Consider the following 22,729-nt stretch of genomic DNA (forward strand, 5'->3'; position numbering starts at 1 on the left):
TTAAAGAAATAATCAATGCTAGTTCTCTCTCTCTGACTTAGTAAAGAAACTAGAGTTATGCCTTTAAACCAGGGCTGTCAATTTATGTTGACAGACCTTGATGAATATAATTACAGAGCACCTAACCCGAGTAGCAGTTGCAGGGGAGAAGTTAAAATGAAAACCTAGTATTGGAAAAAATTGATCAGCCTTCTTTCCTTTTCTCTCTGGAGCCTGCTCAGAGCTCATTTATTGGAAAGACTGATGGCAGCACGGAGACTGCGGGACTAGCCCAGGCTCGCTGTGCAATGCACTTAAATGATTAGGGAATATTGGACACCTTCGCTGGAGTCGGCTGTTTGTCCTCCCGTCTGGGAGCCGCGGGGCGCTGCCCGCCAGCCCTGCACCAGGGCAGCCCCGCGCGGAGCCACTTAGTGCTGCTGCTGGCGCGGGAGCCCCCCCTGATCGATAGCCCCGCTCCTCCGCTGCCTTGGCTAAGAGCTGGAGAGACTAGTCGGTGCATACGTGATGACTAGAATTTAATTATATATCAGATTGATTTTCAATTACAACTTCAAGGAGCTGCTCGCCAGCATTTCAAGTTCGTGAGAAAGGCCCCGCGTCTCCTTTCTGAATTCTTTTCTCCCCGTGTTCCTGCGCTATGTGGAAAATTTTACTGACTCTCTACCTTCAGCTCCCTGTCTGGGGATAAAGAGCTTCAAAGTTTCCAGTAATAATGAGAAGATCAGCTCTATCTGAGTCTGAACCTATTCAAAGCTGGAAGAGGAATTTTGAGATGTGGAATAAAATTAAAAGGTCTAGTTATAATGGTGATTATTTTTTTCTTCAATGTAAGTTTCCCAGTGCTGAGTTAAGAAGCAGAATCTACCTTCAAATTGAGTTTTTTTGACCTTGGGCATAGCACCAAAGGGGTCTGAATTCAATCCAGCCTGTACAAATGGGAATGTGTGAGTAATAAAACATTGTCATTTCATAAACCCGTCAAAACCTGGTCCTGGATGAAACTGGGAATATTCTTCATACAAGAGCAACCAAGTACATCAGAATCCAAAAGTTTTCATGAAACCTTTCTGGATCAGTTTTATTTCTTTTGGATGTTCTCATGGCTGTTAACATCAGATATTTTAATAATACTTTCAACAAAGTGCAATCACTATGTGAACTGTATACTGGGTAACTACATGAAAAAATTAAGATGGAGCTGGATTTCAGGGGAAAAAAAGATCAGTTGAATTTCAATGATGGGTAAGATGTGCTTACTCCAAAATAGGGAGAAAAAATTTACCAGTGGACTCATACTGAAATATTTTAGAATTATGTAAAGTGGAAATCTTCAGAAAAAAAGAAAATACAAAATTTTGAGTGGAATTAAAAATTGATTTGGTGTGGGCAGGAAAAGAAAACCCTGAGCAAATGAATAAAGAGCAGGAAAACAGTAGCAATCAAAGGACTAAAGCTTATATCTGCTGGGACTGGGAATGTCTTTGCTCACAGTGTGAGCAAATGTGTGTGACACAGCCATCTCCATGTGCACCACAGGCTTTTCCAGTGTATGGCACGTAAGCTCCATCAGGTAGCAGTGACATTGAGCGCTGCTGATAAGAGAGCAGCAACAGCGTCTGCCCCAAGGGCTGCGGGAGGGACTGCAGCCCCCTTGCTGCAAGCACGGCCACAGGCTAACACCCCACTTGGCCGGCTACCCCGTTTGCCCCGTACGTGCATAGCAACACCAGGTAAATGCAAAACACCTTTTAGAAGGTACATTGCTACATGCATAGTATATGCTATATACGTTAATAAATTAGTCCTGACTTCTGTAGCAAAGCCTCTGTTTTTTATAGAATAAAATTTTACCCTGTTTTTTTCCAGGAAGCTGTACTGAAATAGAGATACGACTAACAGTAAGGGAAGGTGAAGCCATTCTTTAATAAATCTGTAAGCTGCTAAATACATCCATTGTTCAGATTCATTTGAATAGCAGTATTGCTGTAATGTGTTCTTATTTAGATTTTCTTCATTTTCTGAAAAACTTGCATGGAAATCTTGACAATGTGTTGTGTGTAAAATCCAGCCCTTCTCTCCTATCCAGTCACAAGCATCTTTCTTGAGACATCCAATCTACCGTGCAGATATGGTTCCCTTTGACTGTTTTGAAACTGCCACCTGGTTCCCCCTCCATGGTCTCATAATAACCATGATTTTGTTTACTGTATTATACCTCCCCTTTTACCTTCTTTCCAAAAAGAATAGTCCTAGCTGAATTACCGTCTCTTTTTCAAGCTTTTAATTACCCTTCTTTCCCTTCCACCTACGTTTTCAAGTTCTATTCTATCCTTTTTGATCAGTAGGAGAACAGGTTTGCACATGATGTTCATGATCCAGGCACACCTTGTATTTATTCTATTTGATGTTGATAATTCCTGGTTTTTCTCTGCTCCCTTCCTAGTAATTCCTAATGTTCTATTTACTTCTTGTGATTGCTCCTATCCATGAAGTTGATGTTTAGATAAAACTACTTACTGGAACTAACTTTCCTAAGGATTATAGAATAACAGAAGAGCTTAGGTTGGATTGTGGGAGGTCATCAAACCCAATGGCCTGCTCAAAGCCACGAGGTATTGGAAGACTCCCAAAGCCATCTCTTCTCCAGGCTAGATAGATAGATAGATAGGCCCCAAACTCCAGCCTCCCCGATCTCCTTGCAGGGCAAGTGCTCCAGCCGCCACCATCCTGGTGGTCCTCCACTGGACTCACAGTTACCAAAGCCCTTCTTATACTGGTGGCCAAAAACTGGACACAGCATTCCAGGTGTGGTCAATTAAATACAGGGGAAGCCTCACTTTCTTCAATCTGCTGGCTATGCTGCACTAGCTATTTATACTGTTATTTATACAACCCAGCCTCCTGTGCGTGTCTTTTCACTTGTCAGGATTACGAAGTTCGACACTCACTTTGTCGCCCAGTCACTCAGCACAGTGAGATTCCTCTGCACCATGCCAGTAAAGTTTGCTTTCTCTAACACGATCCCATCAGTGAACTTTGTCGTCTCAGCCTCAGCCCATTTCTCCAGGTTGTTTCCGAATATATCGATGCATTATGACTCAAGTACCATGACAGCCTGGCAACTGAATTTATCCAATTTCAAAGTTTTGCAACAGAAGCAGCCATACCTTCAGGTAGAAGGCATGATTAGCCTCAACCTTTCCAAAGCCTCAGCATCCTTCAAAATACTTACCATATTCTCAGTCCCCACTGACTGCATTTTTGTTTTAACGTGGGCCCAACAATCGCACAGAGCATGCCTCTGTAGGCAGCCCCATTGCAACCACGGAGAAGTGTACAATAACCAGCATTATAGCTGGTGGTAGACACACACAGGACGGGGTCTCCAGCGCTAAATCTTTAGGGGTTGAGTTACAGTAGCGATGCACAGCACCTGAGTAGGGGAGGCATGAATAATACAAACATCTTGTCTGTGTCTGGGCTTCCGAACACCACCAAGATCAGGTACACAAAGTTCACCTAATCAACAGGGTCCATCTGTAGAGCTGACACATGTGGCTGTAACAGATACTGGCCTTTTATGTGAAAGTGAGAAAAATTCTCAATAGGGAGGACTCAAATGCACCGAAGCTGGTTGGGCTGTCACCACCACCGCTTCAGAAGCCTCCGTTATCTCTTTCACTTCTGTTTCTCAGATTTCCCTTGAAAGCTCAATTGTGTTTTTGCCATGAGGATGCTAGAACGAAAATGGAAATGTCCAGTGTTTAGAGGCGGAGGTCACCTGAATACTCTCAGGAACTAAATGAGACAGAAGAAAAATACACATTAACTTTAATACAAGATTAAAAGCACTTCATGATTCAGGTTTTTTTCTTCTCCTAAGGACTAGACTCCCCCTTTCAGCCAGGATTTCCTGACATCAAGCAGTCAGGGTGTAAGAAGAGCACGTCACGGGGACTACAGCATCAGGATGGCAGCATCCCTCCTGAGGGAAGGGTCTTGTTCAGCATTTCGGTGCTCATTAGAATATTTTCTCAGACAATCATAAATCAGGGATTAAGAGAAAGGATTTTCACAGGGAAACAAGCCCTTGACAGAGAAGGCAGAAGGATGTTTTTGTACCTTATTAAATATAGGACAGGCCCAGGACAAATCCTGAGTGCTGCTGTGTTTAGTCCTCCAAAACAGAGCAGCTCTGCAGTAGCAGCACCACACATGTATGAGCAGAACAAAGATTTACTCTTCAGGATCAAAAGGAATTAGAGGCAGGTCAAAATGAGAAACATTTGTATTTAAATCCTCATAGGCTCATGCCTGTTTGCTGCAGTAAGTCTGCCAGGCTGTAAAATGTTCAGATTGCCTTTTTCTCCATAGGGCCAGGCTTTGGAGGCCGCCTGCACTTTGGAAACAGGTTCCCAGAGGCCATGGCTTTTCATAGACACCGTTTCTTGTGTCTTACAGCATGTTCCCAACAAGCACATCTGCTGAATCTCATGTTTAGTTCAGTAAAACAATGTGCATTTGAGAAAACCTTGGGTTTTCCTCCAAGAGGACTGCTCAGTGCTCTTCAAGGCAACTGTTAGAAGCTCAGGTGCTGAGAGAAGATCCAATTTTAAGTTGCAGACAATGCAGCCACACATATCCAGTGAATGCCAGCTGATTCTTCTCATCTTGAGTCTCTTGAGCCTCCTCCACCTAAAATGAACTGGATCAAAACCATCACGTTAGTGGGTTCAGCGAGTTGCCTGTGCAGATGTGGATGGGGTCAGACACACTCTGCATCGAAGAGGAGAGTGGTCAATGCGCTGCCTGAGTGCTGCCTGCTGGAAGCAGAACAATTTGCTCCTGTTTTGTGGTTTCCCCTCCGATGCCGAATCCTCCTTATTTTCCAAAATCTTAGATTTGCCTCATCTTCTGAGCCCCCAGACACTGACATTATACTTGTTTTTTCGCATGTCTGTTCCCTGACCTGTTCTTTCATTGCTTCTTCAGGGGAGGTTTAGATTAGATATTAGGAAGAATTACTAAAAGAGTGGTCAGGCACTGGAACAGTCTGCCCAGGGAGGTGGTTGAGTCACCATCTCTAGCAGTATTTAAGAAACATCTAGATTTGGCACTCCAGGGCATGCTTTAGTGGCAGAGATTGTAGGGTTTTGTTTTGTTTGGGGTTTTTTTTGTGTGTGTGTATGGTTGGACTCAATGATCTCAAAGGTCCTTTCCAACCATGAAGATTGTATGACTCTATGATTCTTTTGCTTCTTCAGTTACCACCTTTCTGAACCTGAATGTCAAAATATATTGTCTATTTCCCCCCTTATCAGAAAAAGAACCATTTCCCACTGCATGTTTCCCACTTCTACAACAGTTCTCTCTCTTTGTCTTGACTTGGCCTATATTTAACCTTTGTATAATGTACAAACCTTTCTCCCACTGCCCATATGAAAGTTACGTTACCCAAAATTTTTCCTGTCTACTCCACTTCTCATTGTCAAGTTTTCCTCAGGATACTTTATAGGGAGGATGCTATATAAAATGTTCATTGCACTGTGTCCTAGGGAACTGGCTGTTTTTAGTGTTATCAGTGGCATTATTAGAATGAACCATATTATATGGAGGTTTGATGGGAATTACAGAAGCTGGGTTACAGATCTACTCACATCAAAGTGAGAGACAGAAAGCTTGTAACATGGGAAGAAAATGGATGACCACATCCTAAAAGTCTCAAAAAGGATTTCTCTTTAGCCTTATGTAATCGAAAATAATAATAGGTCCTTATAAACCAAACCTTTGTGTCCCTCCCACAGGCTAATGAAAATTTTCATGTGCCTCTTGCCACCTTTTACATTCAGGCAACAGAATGAGTATTTCCAGAACCACTTTTTACACTTTTTTTTTTTCCTTTGTTTGCCTGAAATCACTGTATATCCCAGAAAATATAGTCCACGTGTGCTAATCACCACACTGAATATCATCAAGAGAAGAAAATAGACGGCATAAAATAGGCAACATCGCAAACTAACACTGCCAAAGCTGTGACACCGAATTCCCAAATCAATCTAAGGAAATCAATCTAAGGAAAATCAAATCTGCAATCCTCAAGCAGTGGCTCGCATAACTGAACAGAAACCTGCCTTGAGGAAGAACAAGGCAGTGGCACGCTCACTACATCTGAAAATCTGTAATTACAATGAATTTAAGACCAGGTTCGACACTGTTCTCTGTGTGTGTCAGATACCTGGATCTCACCTCATCTGTGCACGACGTCCTGCAGAATCCGGCCCTGAAGGATCCCTTCCAAGCTGGAAAGGAATAAGATTCTCTTCCGTTCCATGAAAGAAACAATCCTGTTTCCTATCAGCTTTGGAGACATGGTCCCAGATAGACCCAGCCCCACGATCTCTGCTCCTTGCACCCTGAGGGACTCCGAACCAGAGGTCCTCGTCCATTGGTGGTATGGCCCCAAGGCTTCCCTGCCAGCCCTGCTGACAGGCTGCCAAGCTGCCAGGTGAACAGCAAGATGGTGTTTCCAACAGCTGTTTTCTGAGTCTTTCTACCTTTATATATTACTTTTTTTTTTACCGTGGGAGGCCCAGAGTCAGGAACCAAGGGCCAACATGGAGCTCGATCATGTAGTAAATGTGTTGCCCTCGTGGCTGGAGAGAAGCAGCCTGAACACCCAACACGAGTGCACTTAGAAAAGCAAACAAAATTACCCTTTCTGTTTTTAAGAAGTCCTGCGATTTTTCAGCCTGATTCATGATTTTCTTGTGAGAGGCTGAATTATTTGGGAAGGAGACAGTCATACTGTCTAGCGCTGGGCAGCCAATAGCCGTGCTTTGAAACACCCTTGGAGAGACCGCTCTTCCTGGGCTGTATAGGGAAGTTTGGCTGCTTAATGTGCCCTGAATCATCCTGCAATTAAATGTCTGCAATAGGGATAGCAAAAATGCCTGTGATGTTGGAATATTTGTCTCTGACAAAGCTGGAACAAGTACTGATCTGAGGAGCCTCTCTGCTTTAAGAAACTCACCGTTGATCAGTGCACTGCTATAAATAAAGCCTATGGGTGAAGAGGCAGTGGGCATCAACTGAAGCCATTTTGCCAATAGGTAACAGGTATATGCCGAAATCGAGTATAACAAACCAGCAAATCACTTTCATGCATGCAGAACAGATTCTGTGTTCTGTCTTTCTTCATGTTAAAATGCCTCCAAAGTCAAAACCCCAGCTAACATCACCAGGTACAACGTGTCAAGCTTAAAGCCTGAAGATGGGCACATTAGGAATTTCATTGTGTGATTCTGTTTTGCCAAAAAGCCTGTTGCCCAAGAACTTTTTAACTAAGTGGTTTCAGAAAAAAAGATTGAAAATTCTCAAATTCTCATATCCCACAGGCTCAAATTCAGAGGATAAACAAATCATGGCAGTTTAGTGACATGATAAGTCTTGAGGCAAGACTTGAGACCACTTTTGTGACTGACCATTTTTTTATCTCCATTTTATATGTGGGGTGAAAAGAAGCATAATTCCTTGCAGAGGAGTTATGTGGCAAAGCTGAGAGTTGTACCCAGGCTTTTCGAGACCCAAACTGGACCCTTCTCCGCTTTTGTCTGATACATGGGAGTCTTTTGTTTTCAGGAGTTGGTTACTTTTAATAAATTACTTGGTGGGGAAGGAGGGAGGATTGTGGGATTGTGGGCTTGCGGGTCTCCCCCATCATAAAGATACATATGTAGAGCTAGAGAGCAGCAATAGATACCCAGCTTCAAATCCTACCCTGAGGAAGCGGCCCTAGAGACTTTGATAGAAGTTACTGTGATCTGGTGGCAGCTGAAAGTTCCGAGGAAGGAAGGTACAAGAACTAGAAGGAGGGACTGGATAGCACAGCTGGCTCCAGACCTGGAGAGCAGCTTCCCTGGGAGGATGAGAAGCTTTTTTATTTCCAGGGAAGAGCTGATAAAATCAACATCAGACATCTCAAAACTTTAAGATCCACCACAGTGGCAAAATATCGTTTTTATTGTTTGATATTGTTCTTTACACTGATTTATGATGAGTTACCACAACGAATCCTGACATTGAAAGGCTATTTACTTTTCATGCGAGACAGACTCCTTACAATAACGCATTTTTTTTTAAAGCCAAGTTCAGCCATTAGCCTGAAGGAGACCATCAATTTGAACCAAATGAATTCTCTGCCCATGAGTTTCAATAAGCTTTTTTTTTTTAATCTTATAGGGGAAAAAAAAAAGTTATTGAAAAAAAGTGATTTTAGGAAATAAATTCAGAATGGGTTTTCTGTACAACTGAGAGGTGGACATTCATGGTTCATTTCTGGGGGAACTTTTCATTTTCCTGCCTTAACATTTATTTATTTTTCAGTAAAAAACAGCAAGGTATATAAAAAAGCAGTGTCACAATTAAAGAGCAGAGCTGGAAACCTGAAACTTCATCTGCAAAGCCCGAACACCAGCCATGATTCATGTTCCACTGATGTGGCACACGCTGGAAGCTGGGATGAGCACCAGCCTCCGGCACACAGCAGGCTGGTCTGGGGGGAGAGCAGAAATCTTGCAGATGAGTAGACTCCACCAAAGTGCACACACTGGAAATATAATGAAGAAATGAGCCATGTGCATCAGAGTGTACAAGCTATCTTCATGTTTAGGGACATTTGTATTGTAGAAAAAAGCAAAAGTGTTGTTTATGGCAAAGCATCTTGGTTTTTTTGGGCTGCGTTATTAACAGGTGACTGGTTTTACTCTGGTGGGCTCTGGTCCATTAGAGCTACTGCACACACACAAAGTGAGTTTTGGACACAAGAGAACTGGAGAGGGGAGGACTCCTTAATCTTTGTTATCCTGTGTTTCTTACAGGATATTGAACATAGAATCATAGAATCATTTAGAATGGAAAAGATCTTTAAGATCACCAAGTCCAAGTGTTAACCTAGCACTGCCAAATCCATTACTAAACCATGTCCCTCAGCACCACATCTATGTCTTTTAAATACCTCCAGGGATGGTGACTCAACCACTTCCCTGGGCAGCCTGTTCCAATGCTTGATGACCCTTTCAGTGAAGAAATTTTTCCTAATACCCAATCTAAACCTCCCCTGGCGCAACTTGGGGCCGTTTCCTTTTGTCCTATTACTTGTTACTTGGGAGAAGAGACCGACCCCCACCTCTCTACACCCTCCGTTCAGGTAGCTGTAGAGAGTGATAAGGTCTCCCCTCAGCCTCCTTTTCTCCAGGCTAAACAACCCCAGTTCCCTCAGCCGCTCCTCATAAGACTTGTGCTCCAGACCTCTCACCAGCTTTGTTGCCCTTCTCTGGACACGCTCCAGCACCTCAATGTCTTTCTTGTAGTGAGGGGCCCAAAACTGGACACAGTATTCGAGGTGGGGCCTCACCAGTACTGAGTGCAGGGGGACGGTCACTTCCCTAGTCCTGCTGGCCACGCTATTTCTGATACAAGCCAGGATGATGTTTGTCTTCTTGGCCACCTGGGCACAATGTTGGCTCATATTCAGCCAGCTGTTGACCAAGACACCGAGGTTCTTTTTCACTGGGCAGCTTTCCAGTCAGTCCTCCCCAAGCCTGTAGCGCTGCATGGGGTTGTTGTGACCCAAGTGCAGGACCCAGCACTTGGCCTTGTTGAACCTCATACCATTGGGCTCGTCCCATCAATCCAGCCTGTCCAGATCCCTCTGTAGACCTTTCCTACCCTCAGGCAGATCAACACTCCCCCGCCAGCTTGGTGTCCTCTGCAAACTGAGTGAGGGTGCACTCGATCCCCTCGTCCAGGTCATTGATAAAGGTATTAAACAGAACCAGCCCCAATACTGAGCCCTGGGGAACACCACTTTTGACCGGCCGCCAATTGGATTTAACTCCATTCGCCAGCACTCTGGGCCTGGACATCCAGCCAGTTTTTTCATGCTATGCCACATTTTGTAGCCATATCCAGCTATACCTATAAGGATCACACTCCTGACCCACAACCCCCTCCAGAGGCTACCTGAGGGTCAGAGCCGTCACCTCTAGGCTAAGCTGGATGGAAATGTTTCTATTTAAAACTGGAAAGGCTTTTATAAAGAACAGCTCTATTCTTTGTGGGGAATTTCTGTGAGAAATACTTCCTTTACACAGAAAATTTATGTGGTAATTTTTTTAGTAAAAAATAAATATTTGAAAACTCTCCCTTTCCCTAACAGAATACGTTACCTCCCCCCACTTCCCTGCAATGGGGATCTCCATCCGGATTTCATTCCTCACAATGTGTGGTGGAGAGGTTTCCCTGTGATGTTCCCTTCTCTTGTAAAGGAACTTTCTGCACATCCTTCATACCCCTTTTTTCAAAACAAGCTCTGGTCCAAACTCACACCCACTGGAACGAAGTGCAACCCCGCAGGCAGACTGCAGGCTTTGAATCAAAAGCACAAAAAACACCTCACTCATTTTCCCTGGCTCTCTGACTCCCTTCTGCACTTTCTTTTCCAAAACAGGAGGAGGGAATCCCACAGCGTGTAGCTGTTATTCGCCTTTTCCTTTCCCTCTTCTCCGCTGAGGTCAGGAAATAAAGCAGCCTGAAGGAGTGCTTGTTCCACATGTACTGATGCCTCACCAAGTAGCCTGAGGCAGGGGGAGCCTCCACGGCTCCTGCTCCGTTTTCCTCCTACCCATCCTGGAGCAGGATGAGCAGAACCCATCGCAGCAGTCACTGCCGAGGCTCTGAAACAGAAACCACGAAGTGGCAACTTAATCACATCATAGAATCATAGAATGGTTAGAATTGGAAAAGATCACTTGTGCAGCTTCTCTTCCTGCTCCATCATCAGGAAGGATCCTAACAGGAGACCTCCCAGGCAGCTCTGCATCACAGATACATTTATCTTGTGCTGATTTTCCCTGTCCTCTCCAGGCAGTCTGAGACACGCTGTTGCTGATGTTGCTGCTGAGAGGCATCCCAGAACCTAGGTTTTGTGAATTTGTAAAATACAAGAAATGAGTGTATATTTTTAAAGCTCAACACATCTTGCATTCAAGGACCCAGAAAAGACTTCTCTATGGAAAGAAGGGAGAGTTAAAAAACCATAAAGGCTAATAGTAACAGCTGAATATCATTTCCGTGAGCCATTTTATACCAGGACTATATCTGTCTGCTTTAAACAAAAGGAGATAAGCAAGCATCTCTCCTGAAACTGATTATGCCTTTATTTATTGCTGCTGCATTGCTGGGGCGGGAGGCAAAGATGGGTTTAGCGGGGATTAGCCCTCGGTTGGCTGCACTCAGGCCATCGCTGCTGCTCGGTGTCAGGGGCACCAGCAGAGATGGATGCTCAGGCTGCGCCACCCCAGGTACCTGTCCCAGAGAGCAGCCTGGAGGCACCTCACCATCACCCACCACAGCGCTCTGTCCTCTTTACTGTCAGAAGTGGCCCTTCTTGCTCTGTGCTTGCCATTAGTCTCTCGGGGAAATTTGACAGGGCCCAGGCTTACTCCAAAAGAGATAAAAGTGAAAAGGTCACACCTCCGGGTCAGAGGCTAAAAGGCAGATAAAACGCCCTGCCTGCAGAAGCAAAATCCAAGGGAAATCAAACCAGCTCCCAAGAAAGGGTAGCTTGTAGGCTGAGCTCCAGTGGGAGGACACAATTGCCCTTCTTTTAGCAACTCCCCCCCTTTTTTTTTCCAACACGGGTTAACAAAATATATATAAGCTTAAAACAAAATAAACTCAAATGAAAAAGCCAGCCTGCCTCCCCTCCAATGGCTGATTTAATGGAGACTTCTGCTCTGCAGGGTCATCTTTTCATCTCTTACTGATGGCAGAGGAAAAAAAATATTTTTAAGCACAGGAAAGACAAAATTTGGTATTAAATGTCTTCCTTTATACCAAACAGGGGCACAGCTATTCTTCTGACTGGCGACTTTAGAAGAACTTGGAACAATAAATCAGAAAATGTCAGCTTTCAGTTAGGCTGGTTAATGAAGGGGATAGTGGCAAGTTGTGGGAGGAAAGGATAAACCATGAAAAGCAAAAACACGAATAATACAAAACATATGTAAATGAGGATCTAAGGAATCTCTTTAGTGAATTTAGCAAGAAACTATTAACATTTCTACAAGCAGGAAAGGCAGCTTTGAGGCATCCCAGCCAGAGTGAGCCAGATGCGCAGGCAAGTGGACTTTTACATATTGAGCCACAGGCTCAGAGAGAAATTTTGTTGATATCCAAAAAGAAAACAAACCTTCAGGACACTTCTCCCAGGGGAACCAGAGCAACAAGGGTGGCTGAGGTTTGCGTGTGCAGGTGCGAAGCGAGATCCTGCGGCAGCGCTGCGGAGACGAGTGTGCCCACCCAGAGCCTACACATCTACATTTGCACAGACGGCTCCAGTTGCTCCAACATGAGCACCAGGAGGTCAAACTTTTGCAGTTTCCCTTCTTTTAGTTCACATGTCTGCAGTGTGCTGTTACAGATAGTTTAGAGGGCATTGTATGAGAGTCGGATATTGTCTTGTGTTTACTGCTAGTGCGTAGTTTTACATAACCACAATCTGTTCCTCTTCAGCTTTATGCCCACGGATCCAGGTCTCCCTCCCCAAAAAACTGTGAAGGTTTTGCCATTGACTTTGCTTGATTTCCATCACTTCTCCCCTACTTCTGCTTTTTCATTCAGCAGAGTTTTAAACCCTCAAACTTCTCTGCATAAGACCAACACAAGGAAGGAATGAGGAAATTCAGTTTTCAGCTTAACCAGGACAACTGCTGCGCTATTAGGAACTCATGAGGTTTTATGAGGCCCCAGAGCACTACAGAAAGGTTGACATGCTATCTTATGCAGAAATGGAAAATCTGGGGAACGACCAACCAATTTAACCTCGTCAAGATACTTGAACACAGTATTAAGCAACTGCCTCATAGCAAATAGGAATAACTGATAAAAAGAACCGGTTAACTTGGATTTGTGAAGAACGAAGAATGTCAAACCACAGTCTCTTCCACCAAGAGAGAAAATGTTTTACTGTCTGGCAAAGGATCCATGGGTTCAATTTTGAGTTTAATAATGTGTTTTCTGACATATCCCTTGCTAAGGACATAAGCTTTAAACAAAAGTTCTCCAAAATGAGTGCCCAATTGGCTGAAAAATAGAGCCAAGTAATAGCATTCAGGACATCAGTACCCGACTAGGAAGAAACACCTACCAGGCCACTGCAGCTGCCTCCCAGGCTTTCATGTACTAGCTTTTTCTTCTAACCTGACTGAGTGTGCCGCTCACAGCTGCATCTAAGAGCAATGGTTTAAGCAAGAAGTTAATAAAACCACATTAGCCATCTCTGCTCCCTTCAGGTCTAAAGTTTGAGGTGATGAATTGCACTTCTGGCTTTTAAGGTATTCTCCATGCATCTGCGCTGGGTTTCAGAGCAGATCTGGCTCCCAGGCGCCCAGCTTCCAGCTGAGCAATTCACAACATACATGAAGCCCTTTGGGTAGATACTGCCAGGCTGCGGGGAGCACACCTTCATTTCTCTGAACTCCTGTGACAGAGGAACTCGTTCTAGGTCACAAGGAAGACTGTAAGATAATAGGATGGGGCTTGGAGGGAAAAAATATATCATTTCCGATATTAAAAAAAAAAAAAGAAAGAAAAGAAAAGCAGAGATGCTTGTTAAAATACACTTTACTGCAAACTTCATTGTTTGAGGTTGTAAGAAAAGTTTTACTTTCCAGATGGTGAAATAGTCAATCCTGCTTTTAAAACACCTACAATTGGCTAGCCGATAGATCCATACAGTCAGAACCTGGATATGAGACTTCTGTCACAATGATCAAAATCAGAATCACAAGCAGAACTCCTAATCTAGTGGCTGATAACACATTGTGTAAATCATTACATTAAGCGATAAGGCCTCTGGGGTTCATTTTCAGCGTATGGCTGATCATTAAACCTCTTTCAGGTCTTTTAAGGTTATTCTGAAGTTAAATCAATACTTAGCTCAGCTCTGCTGCTGTCCTTCATTGACTGCATCCAAAGGACACAACCCTTTTCTCAAATAAGGGGAATCCTCGCTCTGGTTTTCACTCAAAACTCTTCGTTCCAATTTTTGGAATATTGGACTGTTCCAGGAAAGCTCCTGAAATGAGTTCAGCAAACAGTTGCTCAACCCCCTCCTTCCCTCCCCTCTAATCTCGGGTGCTGACCTGGCCATTCATTCTGTGTTTGCGGTGGTGAACTCTGCAAACCGAGTTTCCATGGCAGCTCTAATCCGTGAATAGGGCTGGCTCCATCGGTGGTCACTTAGGACAGGCTTTGTCCTCCCTATGTCCTGTCGCTGGCGGAGTCACAAGACAGAAAACAAGCGCCTTTGGTAAATATGACCTAATGAGATCCCCGGCTCTGTGACGGGGTCCTGGAAAGGGAACATGTGGGGACACCCGCCTCTTCTGGGATTTTCCACTGAGGTCTCTTGCTGGTTTCCTGCCAGTTTTTATAGACTGATTTACTTAAACTGCATTTCTTGTCACTTTTTCATTCTTCTTTTCTTTTTTAGATACAGATATAACTGAATGAGCATGGCAAAACCATGGTCCGGCTTAGTGAGAGCTGTGTCCAACGCTCTCTCCTTTCTGCAGGTGCCAGGTTGTCCTCTCCTCACCTGCCCTATTGACTCCCTCTGTGACTGCAGGACCCCCACGGCATTGAGCAGGCTTCCTCCGGAGACCGCTGGGACCTTGTGGAGGTCCTACAGTGCTGAGAGTGGGGCCTGTGCTTTCAGCCTCCTTCGGGTTGAACAACAGAATGCAGATGCCCTGCTACAAACCCTTCCCCATCTGGCGCTAGAAGCTGCCCGGAGGGCTTCTGCAAATGAATTGAACAAAAATTGAATTCTACAAGTTCCCCAAATAGTACATAACTTCTTTCATTTTATGCTGAACAATCACAGTCAATTCATCTGGGCATTAAAATGATTGCCTGCGAAACCATCTGAGAGGATAACAGCGAAACATTTCCAAAAGATGAGGCTTTTCAAGCTGCTGAGACATTAGGAAAACATGGTACCATGTAAAAATATGCCTGAAATACTGAAGCAGACAAGCTGTGTATTTTGAGTACATATTCTGTACATTCTTTAAAGTATAACTTTTACTCGGTTCTTCCAAGCTTTTTTCCTTTGCTCTGGGGCATTAAAGTCTTGCTGTCCATCTTCTTTTAACTCGTTACGTGAGGCACACCAAAGGTAAATGTGCTGGGCACCATGTACACGCATCTGGCCTTTATGCACTGTCAGTCACTTGCAGTGTTGGATGGGACTCAGCCTGTTATTTAAGGTCTGATTTCAACTGTTTGCCCTAACGTAACACAGAACAGTTGTCACAAAAATGCTGATGGTTATCTCCACGTACTGCAAATACGTTTCTGAGACTTCAGAGGGCTGAGTCCCGTAGTCCTTACTTTGGGAAAACTCCCACAACCTCCACTAGTTGACGTTTCACCCACAATTAGCAGCTACAGTCAATGTATTTATAGGAATTTCTCTGAAATCGAAAACACAGGCAGACTAATGGGATATAAAAGAAAGAGAAAGGAAGTGACTTTGGCCATGGCTTGCTTCCACCCCATGCAGCCGAGGTTGGACAGCTAAAGGACCCCTGGCCCAACGCCTTGTCAATTACCTTAATCCCAACCCAAAGAGGAATGATGCTAAACACTCCACAAAAATGCTTCCAAACATTGCCACGGGAAAACGCAAAAGCGTTAACCCTGCCTTCCCGGGCACAGCTTTAGTAACGGACACGTTGCCTTTTACACAGAGAAACACATGAACTTAAAAGACATACCCTGCAGTGAAAAACTTGCACAACCTCTCAGAATGAGCAGAATTAATCATAGGGAATAATTGCAGTTCTAAACAAGAATATTTATGACATTACATAAACACCATTAAAACAAACTGAGAAGCAATAATTTTTAGAAAGAGGAAAGGAGGAAGTGAGGCAGGGGGGATGAAAACCAATCAAAGTTTATAGTTGAAAAGATAAAAGTTCCCATGTGTCAATCATCTTGGAAATTGTTGCTTCAGCCATCACTTGTGCCTTGTTTACTTCCCTTAATAAAACAGGGAAAGAATTTTGTTTATAAAGCTAGCCAATGTTTGGAGTTTAAAGCATTTTTCTTAAAAAGGATCTTTCAAAAGCAAGAAGAAATGTGGAAAAATTTTTTTCCAAAATGTTTTAACTTTTCAAGAAAAAAAACATTTCAAGTCATTATCATCCCAGCAACCCTCTTTTCTTCCTCCCTCCCTTTTTTCCCTTTTTTCCAAGGCAGGGAAGGATGAAGGGAAGAGGGAGTTTTCTTTCCTTGTTACTGAATGAAAAAATTAACACAACTGTATTCTTAAATTAAAAAAAAAAAAAAAGAGTTACAAAAGAAAAGCATTTGGGGATTTTCTTTTCTTTTCTTTTGTAATATACTTGTAGCATTTTTCTAACCAATTCTAATCATCAGAGCTGGGGCAAAAGTTTGCTATGACTTTTACACTCCAGATTTTATTCTGAAAAATTGGAGCTCTAAAATTGCCCTGTGCAGCATCACACGGGGCTGAGCCTGCGGGGCCAGTATTGACCACCAGGAGACTGAGGGCTCGAGCGCCTGGCAGTAACTGGGGGGACCTTTGCCGACCCAGAAATGGCCTGGCAGTTCCTCTTCGGCATAGATGCTGTTTCACTCCCTTGGGTTTGGGTTAGACACATCGCCAGCGGAAGCAGTGCGTACATGTACCACGAGCACGTGAAAGTGGTTTAGAATTGCTCTGTGAAAAGACAATGTTTTGGTCAAAATGCTGCTGCCTTCATTTTCTCTTCAGACTTGGGCATATTCCAGCATCAAGAAAAGGATAGGAACTGACAGCACCCAGAGCCAGAAAACATATTTATCTCCTTTAAAATTCCCTCTTTCGAGAGCTGGCTTCTGGGAAGTGCAGCCCAACCTTTTCCTGTATGGGAGCACTGGCCTGAAAATGGAGACGGGGTTTTCATGACCCAGGCAGGGAGCTGGGGCTCTCGGTGGGCCAGATGGGTGGCCTTCATGAAATATCTGCAGATAGTTGGTGGCCTGGAATTCAACATGAGGGAGCTATTAGATACAAACCTGCATTTGAAAGCTGGGTGCACCTTTGCAGGGGCAGCAAAAATTTTTGGAAATGGAGTACCATGGCTTAATAGCAGTGCCTCCCTCCAGACGAGCATAAAAATGCTCTCAGCTGACCGCAAGTTGTGGGATCGATAACAAGTCTGTGATTTGTACACAAATACTGCAATCTAATTGATACACATGGGCAGCAGATATGCTTTTGCAAATCAGCTGCGATTACCAGGATCCCTTGCAGGACTCAATAAACAATGTCTGGCTTTGGGGCCGCAGAACACACACACGGCTACGCAAACCTCCCAAACAATTTTCCACTCTGCCACCCAGGCTCCATCAGCCAAAAGCTTGTAAAAGAGCATGCGACAACACAAACAGCTTGGGTTTAGCTGAAAGCCCAAAGCACAAAAAACTCCTCCAGCCCAGCGCAGTCTGCATCCAATTCCCCATCTGCCGTAGGGAAACGTTTCACTTTCCAGGTTTATTCTTCAGTAGCCTTAGAAACAAGAAGAGATCCACTTTCCCCCCTTACCCAGGCATGCTCCATCCTCCCCTCCATCTCCTCGGAGCTGAAAGCACTTGGGTCTCATGGCCAAGCGTGGCTGGTCAGATGGGAAATCGCATGTTGCCCCTTCCTCCTCCGTTTTCCCTGGTGCCAGGCACTTCCCCGCTACCCTGATTTACTCGTCGAGGTGTCGGGGAGAGTTTGCTCCGCTAACTTCAGGAGTCAGGCAGCATTTCCTGAACCAGAATGACGGTTTAAGTAAGGTCCTTCCACTGACCTCCCCGTGACACCGTGCTCATGAATAACCAGGTCTGTCGCTGCCCCTCATGCTTAATTTTCTCTGAGGAAATCTTCTGTTAAGGGGCAACAGTTTTCCATTTCAGTGTACAGCACTACCCAGCTGCTTGTTATTTCACTTGGCTGAGCCTGACAAGCTAATGGTATGTTTGATTTGCACTACCAGTTCCTGCTAGAGACATCATAACTTTTATTACAGACGTGGTTCTTGTTAGAGACTCGGTTGTCCACAGAAGAAAAAAAAAATGCACATTTATTTCGGTCAACTTACTGGTTAACTCATTATTTGCAAGCGCAGTGCTGGCATCTAGCACACAATCTGCTGCATTTCTTTTTAGTGCATTTCACTGGTGTTTGTGCGGCAAACGGATAAATCATTCTAGCTGTTCTTTTCATACGCATTCCCTTTGCTGTCCTAAATCCTTTGAGGATGATCACATTTCTGATTGCTAGAACATTTGCTGTAAACTTTCTTAGACACTGTGCGGCTAAACTCAGATCAGCAGTTGCCACAGGGGAAAAAAAATGGGTACGGGAGAGGATAAGCAAGAATACATTTAATTGGACATAGCTCAGCATAAATTTTCTGCCTTGGTTTTTCTGTTCAGTGTTCATAAAGTTATCAGAGTGTCTAAGGAACTTTCACTTCTGCATTATTCTTACACGCTCAAAAGTACTGCATGTGCCGCATAAAACTAACGCACTACCCTTTGCAAGAATAAAAAAGCAAACTCAAAGGACTAAACTGCCACAGTCCTGCTTGTTTGCAAAACAGAGAATGGATATTTTAATGAGGAGAGAGACCGCTTGGATTACGAAGTCTGTTTCCCCATAACATTCCTCCTTTGTACGTGAGGAACCCGCTCGGGGCAGGGCAGCACCCTCCGCACCTTCCACCACGCTGATTCGGGGCACCCCGATGGACACGTCTGTGTCTCTCACGCTCAGCAACCCAGATGGAAGGATCCCAAACCTAAAATTGCTTATGAAAATTTTGGCTGCGCTTCCCCTCCATCTCAGTTTACGTGCCAGTATAAAGGGGGTGGTGTTCGCACACATCACCACACTGCAGCCTTGTGTAAAACACGCTGGGTTGAAATACAACATATACAAGCAAAAAATAAGTAGGCTTATATTGTTGGCTTTTCCTAGGAACCGGAGTAGGTTTGTTACATACAGGACCGCCAGTGCAAGATATCTATTTGCAGTGTTATCAGAGACTGTTAGTTTCTCATGCAGAATATTCTCTAATAAAGGCCCCTTAAAGCTCCTGAACTCTTGATCCTCAAAACAGCCGGTCTGGAGAGCGTTTCTTCCAGTCTTTGAAGTTGTAGCACTCATAAAGCTGACCAGCGCTGTTTGTGGGTTTGTTTTCTTTCCATATCTCTCCTTTTCCTTTAAGACCAGACAGAAGATGACATTATTAGCAGGCTGCTCACAAGCACCTAGTAGTTTAGGGGCAGGCTTTTTATTTCTGCTTTCAAGCAGAGATGAAAGATTGTAAAAAACTCTTTTTCTTTTTTTTTTTTTTTTCTCCTTAGGGAATTACAGCTCACAAAAGTTCTTATAACTCCTTACAGCAGCTATTTTACTACTCAGGGAGGATATTTACTGGGTCACTTTCTTCCTGCAGCAGGCCTCAGTGTTAATAAGCGGTGTCTGTGAGTTACTTTATGCTCTTCATACTTTATTTTGATCTAGCTGTGTGTTTAAGGAGCTAAAGAGAGTGTGTCTTGATGAACTACTTACACCAGAGCTTTGCTCCAGGCCAAAATGTAGAGAGGGCTTTTTTTCTGCTTTTTCTTAAAAGTTTTTGTAGGTACGTTGAAATCTGAAAAATGGGGCGAGCTGCCAAGGTTGCTCTGCGAGTCTGTTAGCTTCTGCTCACTCAGCATTAACATCTGTCTTCACTAAAGTGTTACTGGACCCCCGGTACACTGCACGGAGCAAGCTCCAGAGGCGCTTATAGAAAGCAGAGCTCGGGGAGGGGGGAGACCCACGTCCCCCAAGCCCCCAGCTAGTAGCACATTTTCAGTCAAATTAAGGCACCGCTTTACTCCAGGAGGCTCTGCCCCAGATCTGCATGTCCGGCGAGCCTTCGTATCAAAGACAGCTACAGGGGGAGAGACGAGGAGATTGTGCCAAGAGGAACCTGGAGCTGGATTCTCCCTCTCAGCCTTGCGTCCCATTCAGAAGGTGACATAAAATACAGCAAAAAAAATATTTTTTTCTCTCTTTCCAAACAAGAAGTCAGTAGTTTTAGTACATATAGTATATATAGAACCATATACACAAGATTTTAGTATATGGTTCAAACTCAAAGTGCAATATCCCTGGGGGCCAGTCACCCCTAGGCCCTCAAATGAGGCCCACGGTCATTACACCCCCACGCTCTGCACTAACACACCCAAAGCAAAGCAGTACGGCATGCCTCCCCGGTGAGGTTGCACAATGTCTTTGTACCTAATTAACATTCGTGTGGCCATCCTACAAAGAAGCCAACTCTGCATAAATGTCAAGTACATGAGTCTTACCCAGCCCCTTTTTAGGTTCTATCAAAGGGGGGGAAGGAAATCACGTAAACCCCCCGTAGCACCTGGTGTGATGCCTTACACGAGACTTGGGTGCCCTCACTGAGGCTGTAGGTAACATCCAGCAAGTCAGTGAATTCGGGAGAACGTCCTTGAGGTGAGAGCAGCGTCCTGCTCTGCAATGTGTGCGAAACCAAAGGAGCTACCAGCACGTGGTGAGCAGCCGCCTGCCTCTGAAGGCACATCTTCAGTGTATTCACCATCCCGTTTTAAGAAGTAAGGTCCAGCTTTCCATGAGCTGACAAATTTCCAGGTTTTGCTTTGTGTACTGCGTGCTTACATGCCCGCCGCACAATCAGCAGCGCCTGGATTTTTGGATTTATTGGCTGTGACCAGACACAGGCTAAGTAAGTAAACAGATTAATATGTATTAACATACTGCATTCGTTCAAAGTTCAGAACTTGTGCGCACATGTGAGGGTGGTGTTTATCCATGGTTCTTACCGAGGGAGCTGATTAAAAACAGGATCATGCAAAGTAAGCAGTGCAGTAAAAAGATGGCATTAAAACATTTTTTTAACGGAAATATTCAGAATAATGGTTACCTGATTTAATGGTTCATCAAACTATAGCTCTCGCATAATCTTCAAGGGTTTGGTGGTTTTATGTTGTAACTTGTAGCTGATGCTGCAAGAAGTGAGAGTTCTTATGAAATTCTTTCCGTATTGTTAGCCATAAAAACCATCCATAAAAGAAGTCATAATGCCTCATCTACAAGAGACAAAGGAAGAGAAAGGACAATCACATATTGGTGGCCTTCCTAATGAAAAAGAGGTCTCAAAACAGAGGTACAGACTAATTATTATAGTACCTTTTTTTTAAGCTTTTGGCTTGTAGTCTTGAAACCATTGGATATTTTCTATCTAAACATAGTGGGACAGTAAGTTAACTAAACTTCCATTTTATAATAGCAATAAAAAGCTCCAGGTGTGCGTTAACACCCTCAGAGCTGCGAGTGTTAAGTACAGCAGTACGAGCTGCCACCTCGCCCCCTCCCCGCAAGGCTGATCCAGCCCCTCGCCCGGGCTGGATGCCGGGGAGCTGCGCTCGCAGCCCGCTTTGCGGAGCAACACAGCGATGCATTGCCGAGACCAAAGAGGAGTTTTCCTCCAGTAGTTGCCCCAAATAAAACCTAAATTTTTTTTATTACATAACTTTCAATCCAAAACATGGGGTGAATCACCAATACAACATTTTTTACAGGAGAGGATGTTCTGCGGGGTTGCAGCAGGCTGCCTGGCCCTCACCTCTCAGCCTGCCCACCACGAGCCATCACTGAAACCCTGCTGCTGAGGGAGAAGAATCAATCTCCATCAGGAAAGTGATAAAAGGAATTTCTTGCTGAAAATGTTTCTGAAAAGATCTTTCCAGAAGCTGCTTTCCCATGGAGGACGCCAGGTGAAAGCTGGATGATCAGAGGTGCCACCAGACCAAGTGCTCTGGGATGTGACGGTCAAATTTTTCACTTTAGATCTTAAAAAAACCCAGCCACTTGTTTTAGCACCTAAACAGCAGGCTCAGGTCACTTGATAATTTAGTGCTTAGGCTCGTACTAGGTGTGCTATGTAACACTTCCATTTCAGGAGCTGCAATAAGGCTCTCCCCGTCCTCACCAAGCACTTTCTCAACTGGACAGTCCCTTGCACAATGGAAATCCTCACCGTTAACATAGGCGTTTTAAGCAAAGCATTTTCAGACCTTTTTTTGCTTCTCTTCTCACACCAGACCAAACTTTGTATCTCTTTTATGGGATTTAGGACTGAACTTTTAAGCCGGATTAATGTTCACTGTCAGGTCTCCTAAAGAGTCTGGCTACCAGGGAGCAGGAACCTAACATCCTTTATTTCTCTTAGCCTGGATCTAACTTAACTGCAGCTTTTCCATACCATTTGTAAGTATCTTTACAACCTAGAGGTTAATCAGTGTCTCTTTCTCACTTACAGCCCCCTAAGTTATCTAACTATATCTACAACATAGAGCCAACTCAACAAAGAGATGGAGGAAAACACATCTCAGATTATCTCAAGCACTTCCCTGGGATCTGAGAGGACCTGAAACAAGGGGATAATTTAAAAGCAGGTCTCCCTTTTCCAGTACAGGTGGATACAGTACAGAGCAGCAGGCAGGCGGCCCGATCCTGGAGATCATGCCCTGTGCTGTTCGCCATGCAAAGTCTGAGGCACCA

The 22,729-nt window shown here is 44.2% G+C and overlaps 1 long non-coding RNA gene across 2 annotated transcripts; it reads right to left on the minus strand.

Annotated features, from left to right (window-relative positions):
• Nucleotides 1–1,783: 1,783 nt before the first annotated feature.
• Nucleotides 1,784–21,251, minus strand: LOC134511106 (uncharacterized). Of its 2 annotated transcripts, none has more exons than XR_010069797.1 (3): nt 21,090–21,251; nt 10,630–10,736; nt 1,784–4,708 (listed from the first exon to the last, which is right to left on the minus strand). It is a non-coding gene; the product is annotated as an uncharacterized LOC134511106 (long non-coding RNA). The 2 variants fall into 2 exon arrangements; XR_010069798.1 differs by lacking the exon at nt 1,784–4,708 and adding an exon at nt 17,684–19,348 and having other exon boundaries at nt 4,715–10,736.
• Nucleotides 21,252–22,729: the final 1,478 nt, after the last annotated feature.

This window comes from Chroicocephalus ridibundus, chromosome 2, assembly GCF_963924245.1.
Source record: "Chroicocephalus ridibundus chromosome 2, bChrRid1.1, whole genome shotgun sequence".
NCBI classification, from domain to species: Eukaryota; Metazoa; Chordata; class Aves; order Charadriiformes; family Laridae; genus Chroicocephalus; species Chroicocephalus ridibundus.